The sequence below is a fragment of the Solanum lycopersicum genome, chromosome 11 (assembly GCF_036512215.1).
Source record: "Solanum lycopersicum chromosome 11, SLM_r2.1".
Classification (NCBI taxonomy): domain Eukaryota; kingdom Viridiplantae; phylum Streptophyta; class Magnoliopsida; order Solanales; family Solanaceae; genus Solanum; species Solanum lycopersicum.
In genome coordinates this window covers 46,370,321-46,382,536 of record NC_090810.1, presented here as the reverse complement: position 1 = coordinate 46,382,536, position 12,216 = coordinate 46,370,321, and positions in this window count along the sequence as shown.

The window sequence follows — 12,216 nt, the reverse complement described above, 5'->3', positions numbered from 1 at the left end:
TTTATACGTCATGAATATTATGGTATGTTTATTTTGAACAATCGAAAGAGATAAAAGAAAGAAGTAATTCTTAAATATAAAGGTTGTGGCCATGATCAAATATACTGTGTGACAATATGAAGTTGTCATTGGTTGTGTACCTATGGTACAACAAAAGTAAAGCAAGAAATATGTCTTGTTCATAATAATATTAACCATGACAATAATGATATAATTTCTCCTTGAGGAGATGTTTACTATATGGATGGTGTCATGAAATATGTGATAGTACACAAAATTAATTGCAAGCTTTAACGAATTGTGCTATTATCATAGAAATAATATTGGGGTTGTAGTAAGTCTCAAAAGAAACTTCTTTAAGTTTCATATTAATTAAAAATAAATGTTGAGACTATAAATTATCAAACGATTTAATATCTTTAAATTACTACAACCGAAGCGGGTTATAAATATTGGTGTACACGATACCCATTTTTTCCTCTTGTTTGTTGCATACAAACATGGATGTGCTGAGAAAATCACATGTAAAAGTAAATTGTATGTGTACTGAAATAAAGATCAGTTGGTATGATTAGTTTGCCATTGAAATTAAATGTAATGTAAATATAATTGAGAATTCATGTGGCTTATATGGTGAAGAAATAAAAGATTCTTCAAGAATTCTCTTGTGTTACTTGTTTTCATTATACCATCTAAGGATGGGATTGCAATTTCCTGAAATTTTTGGAACATATAAAAAGGTGAATATGGTCCCATTCATCTGCAATGTGGATCATTTGCAACTATATGATATACATATCTAGGTGATGATCACATGTGCTTCGTTGTCAACTTACAAATTGGTGTTTGAAAGGTTGTTTGCTCGAATTGTTAAATTTAGAGCATAGCTTCAAATTATGAAATTATATTGATAATGCTGGTTGATTTAGCAGAAATTGTATGCCTCCAATCATAGTTAAATCATGGTTATGAGAACAAAACTCCCAAATAAGATTTGGTATGAGATATTTATTTAACATGTAGCAACACATGTATGCATCAAGCCAACAAGGTTTCCCCATTAAAATTGGTTCAGGTTCAGGGACCATATAATTTTCATCTAAAATGTTGAATGTGCGGTTATGATTTTAATTGCTCCACCACACACAAAGATGAATTCCTAAATAAGGTTGGGGTAAATGTTAGATTTTCTAACATTAAGAGGAGAGATGATTCACAGCTGAAAATTATGTGTGAGGTTAATTATGAATAATCTAGATCCTCCTTAAATAAATATGTGAACTTAAAGTTCAAGGGATAATTCATTTGCATAATGTTGCAAATTAATTGCCAGATGAATGTACTGACTCTATGAAATAATTCAGTTGCAAATGCTTCAATTTGAAGTCCAAGGACAAAGTCTATGATATACCGGAAGCGTAATAGACCAATCGGTTTCAGATATAAAATTCGTTGAAGAATGAGAGGAGCAAATGATCAATATGTTCATAATAATGAGGCAAGTGCTATAAGAGAGAAGCATGACATAACAATTCATAAAACCTTGAAAAAGGTTCAGGTACCTGAAAATGATGAAAAATGAAGAGATCTCAATAAGTTATGTCAAGTTGAAATCGATATCAAATGATCGTCGACAGTATCTTTGATATGAGGTAGCGCTCAATGATATAAATTGTGACGAGAATCTTAAATTCAAATATGTCATAGAGTGGGACAGATAAATGATTGGCCAAAGTAATATGCATAATTCAAGTATATTTTATTTCACTTAGAAAAGTGATATTTTGGACTGGTAGTCCATTACTCAAGGTATAGCCAAGTTTTCAACATTGAGACAGCCTACATATCCTTGTATCTTTAGGAATCAGGCTGCTTATAGTTCGACTCGATCGTTATAAAAGAAAATCTATTATGTTAGTTAACCTTCGACTCTGGATAAGCGACAAATAGATTGAGTATGAAAAAGAGGATTGTAACCTCTTAGCCATGAATGTAGTGCACTTCACACCCATAAGTAAGAACTCACATGAACATAATTTCCAAAGCTCTTAGTGCATTGGCACTCCGATTGGAAACTTTCTTTCGGCAAATATCAAGATTTTCGAAGGTGAGACCAAAACTGTAAAGAGCCAAAGAAAAACCCACATGCCTTCTGATAGGCTTGTGGTTTGATTGTGGTGGAAGAAGATCCTCTGCTCGCGTCCTAAGAGTTTGACATCCCTCTTCGGACCATGTCCTTTTTCGGTGTTAAGAAAAAGTTCCACGTTGTGTTGTATCTTTTTTTTTCTGTCGTCCGCACCTGTGGTTTTTCAGGAGAATTCATCCTTTCGAATGCTCTTGACAAAGACTGAGCTAAAATTGTCAGCATAAAAATGCAATTTAAATGGGAGACAGTGTCTTTAACCGTGTCGACACTTAATCGTTCTCCCCAACATTTGACGTCAACTCGATTTGTTTGACGTAAAGAAAATAAAGCTTATGTCTTGTGTTTGGAATATAATCTTCAATGTATTCTTCATTTGATGTTGAAATAAATAAAAGTTGATGCAATGTTGACAATTTCACTTGATGTCGTCTTCTACGATTTGCTTTTATCAAAATAAAAGAATGCAGATGATGTTGAGGGATAAATATTTTCTCTCGAGATGCACGATTCCTTCTGTTGCAGTGCATGATTTTTTGCGGGGCATGAATATCTTTCCGCGATGAGTGATTTCTTTAGGGGTATGAATCTTCCCGCGATACATAAATTATGGTATGAATATCTTCTCGCCATGCATAATTTCTGCGAGGCATGAAATCTTCTCGCGATGCATAAATTTCTGCGAGGAACGAATACCTTCCCGCGATGCATAATTTCCGCGAGGCATGAAATCTTCTCGGGACGCATAAATATTAACTCGCAGTGCATGATCTTTCACGATGCATGAATATTAACTTGCGATACATGATCTTCCGCGATGCATGATCTTTAGTGATGCTTACATATTGACTTGCGATGCATGATCTTCCGCAATGTATGAATATTAAGTCGCGACGCATGATCTTCCATGATGCATGAATATTAACTCCTGATGGATGATCTTCCGCAATGCATGAATATTTACTCGTGATGCATGATCTTCCGCGATGCATGATTATTAACTCGAAATGCATGATCTTCCATGATGTATGAATTTTAACTCTTGATGCTATCCTTGGTACTAAATGAATTTAATGCTTCAATCAAGAAACATAGGGATCTTCTGAGTGCTTTCTAGATAATCATATCATCTCCAATGATCATAACGGTAAAACGACTTCCAGATAGTATATCATCTTGATCGACAATTAAATAACTGACCCTCTGGGTAATGCGTAATATCATATCCGACATTACGATGCAATTGACGCCTTTTACGGAAACCATAAAATCTTCCTTGGTGTTTTTTGTTTGATTCACCTTCGAATCCAGCTGGACGTTCCTTGCAAACTTCATTTGTTGGGAATTGACTGAAATAAACAAATCTTATTCCCATGTTTCCGCCATAAGCGATATTACATGATTCCTGTATCTAGGAAAACTGTTGATTTTGGGAGAGTTTTCTCTTCCTTTGACTTCCCCTTATTCGTCCATCGGAAGAAATCCGCTGGCATCAAGGCAAAGCTATAAACCTGCGTGCATCGAAAAATTGTTAGTCTTAAAATGAACTGATCTGTGTTGATTTCTTAAGTTGTCTGCTCCTTGTCCTGCTATCTTTGGTTGATTTCCCAATCTTACGAATCTTGATAGATAAGACAAAATATTTTATGCCAAAAAATGAAACATAAAAGGAAAAATTTAAGAAAAAATAAATTATCGAGAAATAGTATCTAAAAAAGGTCATTGTCGAGTCATGTCATATCAGGCTTAGCAAATTTCTTTGAGTCTGATTCTTGGAGGTTTATATGATTATTCACTGGGGAGTTTCTAGAGTCACTCCGGACTAGTAGATGAACCCACGCTAAAATTTTGAGGCCATCCTCAACATTTCTGTCCTAGTTAACTGTCTTGCTTGTCTTTCCACTGTAACTGAGTAGATTGCGGAATTTTGATATCTTCTCAAAAATTCTTTCCTAGTTGCAAATCTTGAAATATCTTCAGCCTTGACTTGCCAAGGAAGCATCTTCTTCTCCAGAATTTTGAATCCCTTTCAAAAATTCTGTCCCAGTTTCTATTGTAAAGAGGAATAGATTCTTAGGGGAGATATAACCAAACCCTTGTGACGCCTACGTGTCCCGTTGAGGCATGAATCAGGTCAAACGTAGTTTCTCATCAAAAGGTACTAATAATAAAAGTTACAAAGAAACCGACCGAGGCTTACATAGGCCGCCTACGTATCTCATTCTTGAAAACATAGTTCAAATACAAAGAAATATTAAAAGGGATAAATGGGGTGACCGAGGCCGACATAGGCCTCCTATGTATCTTATTCTTGATAATTCAGGTCAGTCGTAGTTCATTACAAGAGGGATAAAACTTTAAGAAAAACCAACACAAGCAAACTAAATGATTACAATTAAATAACATAAACGTAAACCGAAGCTTCACACGTAGTATCTCTTGACAACATTCAATTTGATTGGTTTTGGCCATGCGGTGCCATCAATCTCCGACAAGACCAAAGAACGTCCGGATAATACCTTGCAAACCATGTAGGGTCCTTGCCAATTTGTGCGAATTTTCCTTTGTATTCATCTTGATGAGGAAAAATGCGCTTAAGGACCGACTAACCAACTTCGAAAACTCTGGCTCTTACTCTCTTGTGAAAAGCACGAATCATTCTTTGTCGATACAACTCAACATGAAAAACATCAACCATTCAGTTCTCTTCAATCAAAGTTAACTGATCGATTCTCTTTCTAACCCATTCAACGTTAATCAACTCAGCTTCTTGGATGATTCTCAATGACGGTATCTCAACTTCATTAGGTATGAATGCCTCTGTTCCATATAGTATCAAGTACGAAGTAGCTCCAGTCGATGTTCTAACAATCGTTAGATAACCCAGAAAAGCATATGGAAACATCTCATGCCAACCTCGGTGATTGTCAATCTGTTTCCTCAAAATCTTCTTGATATTCTTATTGGCAGCCTCTGCAGCTCCATTCATTTGAGGACGATAAGCAGTTGACTATTGTGAGTAATCTTGAATTGCTCACATATATCTCTCATCAAATGACTGTTAAGATTTGCACTATTATCATCAATGATGGATTCTGGTACTCCAAACATGCATATCATATTGTTGCAAACAAAATCAGCCATAACTTACTTGGTTACTAACTTGTAAGAAGCTACTTCCACCCACTTGGTGAAATAATCAATAGCAACAAAAATAAATCTGTGTCCATCTGAAGCAGCTGGCTTTATCGGACTGATGACATCCATACCCCAAGCTACAAATGGCCAAGGGGAACTCATAACATTAAGTCATGAGGTGGCACTCGAATTAAATCGCTGTGCACTTGACATTTATGATATATTTGCACAAACTTGAAACAGTCATTCTCCATAGTCATCCAAAAATAACCGACTCGAAGGATCTTTATTTCCAAAGTGAGCCCATTCATATGCGCGCCACAAATTTTGGCATGTATCTGTTCAATAAGCTTAACAACTTCGACGGCATCAACACATCTGAGAAGATCTAAATCTGCAGTCCTCCTATACAGGATTAATCCACTCAGGAAGAAATTGATAGCCATACAGTGTATAGACTTATTTTGGTTGGATGTAGCATCTTCGGGATAAGTTACAGACTCCCAAAGCTTCTTTATATCAGAATACCAAGGCAAACCGTCTAGTTCTGCTTCAACATGGGACAAATGGACTGGATGTTCTTTCAATCCTATTTTCAGAGGATCAATGTAATCTGTATCCAAATGTTTAATCATCGAAGCAATGGTGGAAAGAGCATCGGCTAATTCATTATGTATTCTGGGAGTATGTCTGAATTGGATCTTATGAAATCTTTTGCACAACTTCTGCACATACTGTACGCAAGGTATAATCTTTGGGTTCTTCACAAACCTTGAACTTGGTAATCAAAAGAGCTGAATCTCCAATAACAAACAACTCATAGACATTCATGTCGATGGCCACTTTCAAACCAAGAATACAAGATTTGTATTCGACCATGTTGTTCATGCAATTAAACCGGAGCTTAGCTGCCATGGGATAGTGCAGACCGGATTCTGAAACTAAGACTGCTTCAATACCTTTACATTGATGATTTGCCTATCCATCAAAAAATAATATCCAACTTGAATAAACTTTAGAAATATCCTCACCCACAAATGACACTTCTTCATCGTGAAAATAAGTCTTAAGTGGTTCACACTCTTCACCAACGGGATTTTCTGCAAGATGATCAGCCAAATCCTGTGCCTTTAATGCTTTTGACTCACATATACAACATCAAATTCACTCAACAATATTTGCCACTCAGCTAACTTTTCGGTCGGCATCGCCTTCTGGAAGATATACTTTAGTGGATCCATTCTGGAAATGAGGTATGTAGTATAACAAGACAAATAATGTCTTAACTTCTTGGCAAGCCACGTCAAATCAAAACACGTTCTCTCCAACAAAGTGTAACGAGACTCGTACGGAGTAAACTTCTTGCTTATATAATATATAGCCTTTTCCTTCTTTCCTATCTCATCGTGTTGACCAAGTACACATCCAAATGCACTATTTGAGACAGACAAGTACAAAAACAAAGGACTCCCTTCTCGCGGAGGAACCAATACAGGTGGATTGTACAAATCGTTCTTGATAGCATCAAAAGCAGTCTGACACTCTTTAGTCCACTTTGTCAGAGCGCTTTCTTCAAAAACTTGAAAATAGTCTCACACACCACGATCTATTGAGCTATGAATCGACTGATGTAGTTTAACCTACCTAAGAAACTCATCACCTCTTTTCTTATCTTCGGTGGAAGTAACTCTTGAATTGCTTAAATATTAGAAGGGTCAAGCTTAATACCCCTTGTGCTGACTATAAATTCCAACAACTTTCCGGCTGGAACTCATAAAGCGCACTTGGCGAGATTTAACTTCAAGTTGTAATGACATAAGCAATCAAATAATTTTCTTAGATGTGTCAAGTGGTTTGAACTCTAGTGGGACTTGATTATGACGTCATCCACATACACCTCAATCTCCTTATGAATCATGTCATGAAATATAGTCGTCATAGTCCTCATATAGGTAGCAATATCATTCTTGAGGCTAAATGGCATCACTCTGCATTGATATACACCCCAAGGTATTTTAAAAGCTATCTTTTCTGCATCTTCCTTATCCATAAGAATTTGGTGATAACCTGCGTAACAATCCACAAATGACTGTATTTCATGCTTAGCACAATTATCAATCAAAAATATGAATATTCGGCAATGGGAAATTATTCTTCTGGCTAGCTTTGTTGAGATCTATGTAGTCGACACAAATCCTGATTTTCCCGTCTTTCTTGGCAACCGGAACAACATTGGTTAACCAAGTTGGGTATTGTGTCACTTCCACCAATCCAGATTCTATTTGCTTGGTGATATCTTACTTGATCTTTAAACTCAGTTTAGGCTTGAATTTCTGAGGTTTTTGTTTCACTGGATCGAATCCCAGGTTAATTGATAGTTTATGAGATACGGCATTGGTACTCAGCCCTTGCATGTCGCCAACTTCCCAGACGAACACATCAATATATTCAGCAAGAAAATGAATTAGGCCTTTTATTTGAATTTCATTTAAGTGGACGCTGATCTTAACCTCTTTAACACATTCTGGGTCTCCTAGATTTACAATTTCTGTTTCCTCTAGATTTGGCTTATGCTGGTTTTCAAACTACCGAAATTCCTTAGCGACATACTCTGGTTCCTCACTTTATTCTTCGTAATTGTCAACCTCGTCATCACTTGCCTCATTTTGTTCATTCAACTCGTAACATGACATCACATTGGCAGGTTGAAAAATTACATTACTGAAACCATAAATAAAGTTAAAAAATCAAAGTATAACAAACGACTAAATAAATAAATTTAAAAACAAAGAGGCTTTCATTCAAATTTAAAAACAATGCAAACTTTAGCAATGACATAGGGCTATGTTTCCTTGTTTGAACATCACAATGAAAATTCGAAAATTCAAACAGTTCAAAAAATGTAAAATGGTGGTCTTGGGCCTCTTCCGGACTACCACCAATTTTAATGTGCATGAAACGATGCCTTTCTATCGAGGAATTCGGGTAATCAGGATGGGCGTGGAGGTCCAGTTCTGCAGCATCTCTCCTGGCTCAGCATTGCAGGTACCAGCTAGCTCGACCTCTTCCTCAATAATAGTGTTGATCTCCTCGAAGAGGTTACAGATTCCTTTCCCAAGGTCTTCATGCTCAGCATACTCCCGAACTGGGAAGGATTGATACAAATGTGGGATCGGCTTAGACAATGCTTGATCATTTCTCTTCTTCGTCTTCATCTCATCATATGCGGGGATGTACCCAAAAATATATCTGGCTCCCTTGACGAGGACAAGAATAGGATCAATAATTCCTTGGGAATCTATTCCCAATCCAAAATCTGGTTCAAAACCATTCTTTAACATCACAGTGGCTATCATCTTGTACACGGCAGACATGGGATTCTGTGGGGACAAGTCTTCACCAGTGGCATTTACCAGCTCCACCATGTAGAAATATGTACCTCACGATATCTCATCAATGATCGGCGCCTATTTTCCAGAGTGAATCCCTTCTCCATGAATAACCAACCCTTCATTCTTCCAAACGAGCTTCATCATTTGATGTAGAGTAGAAGGGACAACTCCAACCATATGGATGAAAGTCCTTCCAAGAAGAAGATTTTAGCTGGTACCGATATCTAATACTTGAAACTGTGCACTGAGTTCTGCTGGTCCCATTTGGATGATCAGATTCACTGCTCCCAAGGTATCTCTCTGAATCCCATCAAAGGCTCTTATGTTGACTTGGTTTTGTTCCAGCTTCCCAAGGTCGACCCTTAGTTGCCTCAATGCCGATAACAGACAATATTCAGACCAGATCCATCATCCACTAAGACGTGGTTGAAAACCTTTCCATTCAAAAGACAGCTCATCGTCACAAAAGCTAATTCGGTGCCCTCGAATAACCTGGTGAATCATAGCATCCACGTTATCGCTGCTTGTGCTTGTGGATACATACGTATTATCGAAAGACTTCATCAAAGCCTACATGTGCGATTGAGAACTCATCAGTAGGGACCATACGAAGATGAGGGCTGGAGTCTTCTCCAAATGCTTGATGATAGATTAATCTTTTGGCTGCATTCTTCTCCATAATTCCTTTACTTCTCCTTCGCTTATTGACATTTTAGCATGATCCTTCTTTTAACCTCCGAGATCAAGCTCGTTAGGAGTGTAAAATCTTCCGGATTTGGTCATGCCTTGAGTAGCAGTAGTTTCAATAATGAATTTACACTTGATGAAAGTTTTTATGGCACCAAAGCAACAACCTTTGCGGGTGTCAAAACAATGAACTCTCTCTTCTCTTTGATGCTCAAAGAAGCTACAACCTTTTCCAAATCATCGTGAATGATGGGAGTAATCATTTTTGTTCACTCCAGTCATCGTTTGTCATGATCATATTAACATTGCCGCCCCCATGATTTTATAACGGTTTGGTGTTGACATTTAGTGCCACTGGTTGGAGAGAGACTACCTCTTGGTCAATCAAATACTGAATTTCTTTCTTGAGGTTGATACAATCCTCAGTATCATGCCCAAAAATATTGGAATGATAAGCACATATCTAATTGGGTCTGTAGAATTTTGAATTGACATCCACGGGTTTGGGCTCCACAGGGTGGATGTATTCTGCTGCAACTAGTCGTTCTTACAGCTTTACTAGGCTATCACTGAGCGCAGTGAAGTTCCTTGAAAGATTCTTCTTGAATCTGGGTCGAGGAGGGTCATAACGGCCTTGTTGGGGAGGGGGTGGGGTGGGGTGGGGGAGGCACCTGTTGATAACTTCTGGTATTTGGACGAGGAGCATGACTTCTGGGATATGGATTTGTTTGGTAGTTTGGCGATGGATCTTGGTAATTCAGAGGGTAATTTTCATGTAGTAGAGCTTTGACTTGATAAATAGGAGGAGATGCACGGTAGCTCGACTGCACGTTAGCGCAGTTGGGAGCAACACCATGGTAGGGAGATGGAATTTGGTAGGGTGGAGGAGTATTTGAATTAATGGGAGAAGGATTTTTGTAATTTGGGGGTGGATTTTGGTATAGTGGAGCTTGGACATTTGGATAAATGGAGGTAGCATTCTGATAAATTGAAGGATATTTGGGATAACTAGTTTGTGTGTAGAAAGCTTGGTGGGAGTTTTGAGAGGGTCGAGAATGACCTTGGGAATATGACGAGCTTCTAGGGGTTTTCCTTCCCCCATATGAAATGGCAGTGATTTCTTCTCTTTTCTTTTTCAACAACCCTAAATATCCAGGCAATGCGGCTACACGGGCTATCTTTCCTGATTTTAAACCGTCCTGGATAGTCTAATTAATCTTGACTATTCGGAAAATTTTTCTCCAATGAGAAACATGATTCTATTGTAATATTCAGGCTCTTGTACGCTCACGAATAATTCAGCAATATCTTTCTCAGACATGGGTGGTCGCACCCTTGCCACTTATTTTCTCAACCTATAGGCGAACTCCCTATAGCTGTCCATTGATTTTTGCTTCATCTTCTCCAAAAATTATAGGTCTGGAACAATTTCTATGTTGTAAGCGAATCGATCGATAAAATCTTTGGCGAATGCATTCCTGCTGGGCCATTGCCTGATTTCATGCGATGTGAACCATTCAAGAGCTACTCTGCAAAGGCTTCAGATAAAGAGCCGCATCAATAGAGCTTCATCCCTTCTAACTTCAACGAGCTGGTCGTAGTAGGCTCTGAAGTGAGCCACAGGGTTCCCAAATCGTACGAAGGTGTCAAACTTTGGGATCTTGAACCCTTCTGGAAGGTACAAATTTAAATGAATACACAATTCTTCATAACTAATCCCGGCGATATCAGGGACGCATTGACTCTTTTTTATGGCTTTCTTTATCTCTTCCTTTATGTCGACCTTTACCTCTTCCTTTGCCCTCCACTCCTGTTCTTGTTCCTCATAATGGTCCAGCTCATAATCGTGCACATCGTGCTCGGTAGGGATGGTAATTTGAAAAGGGGATCTTTTTGGTAAGGGTGGAGCTATAGAGGGACTCTGAGCATTTTGAGTGGTTTGATAATTCTATGGGTACGTTTGAGGATTTGTATTTGATTTAAGTGGTGGTGGGGTGTTTGGGGACTGAATGTATCTTGGTTTTGATTTTACAGTGGCAGAGTAGTTTGATGGTGGGTATTTTAAGGATGGGGTGGAATTTGGGGATGGTTGTTCTGAGGAGAAGAGGAGTTTGGTAAGATGCGAAAGCATATTGGGGATTTTGGGTAGTCAGATCTGTAACTGACTGATTTTGAGTAGGTTTAGATGGCTGGTTCTAGGTTGGATCCATATTTGAGGAAGGGAAGTAGATTGGAGGTCTCCTATCAGCAGCGTTAGCGGCAAAATGTGGCAGAGGCAGATTGTGTCTCCTTTGCATCTCTACGCCGATCTCTGCATTCTGTTGTATCAGCTGCACAATCAACTCATTCTGTCTTCTATGGTGGGTTAACGCACCACAACATCAATACGACTCACTTCTTCGTTATTATCCCCAATAACTGTCTTTCCTTTGTCTGAGTTTTGTCTAGGGAAGGAATATGCGGGACCTTTTGATCTAGCGAAATAGGGATGATCCGTCAGCTTTTGATCAACATATATCAATTTCAAAGTTCTTGAGAACTTAAAGGAAGATTTGTCAATGCAGATCCATAGTACAAAATGCATAATATCACACAGCCACACAATTTGCTTTGTTTGAGGATATCTTCAACCCACGAGTGAGGAAAAAAACACATTTTTTAATAAGTAGGAGTTTGCTTGTTTTAGTTTTGACGCTATCTCAGAAAGGCTAAATCACGTTGAGCTACGATCTTCTTGTAGCTGCTTTTTGACGTCTATTGATCTGGTCTTCGTATGTTTTCATAACATGGAGGTGAGAATGAATGTTTTTAAAGGTAGGGGCCGGGCCTGGGAATCCGCCTATGTATATCCAAAAA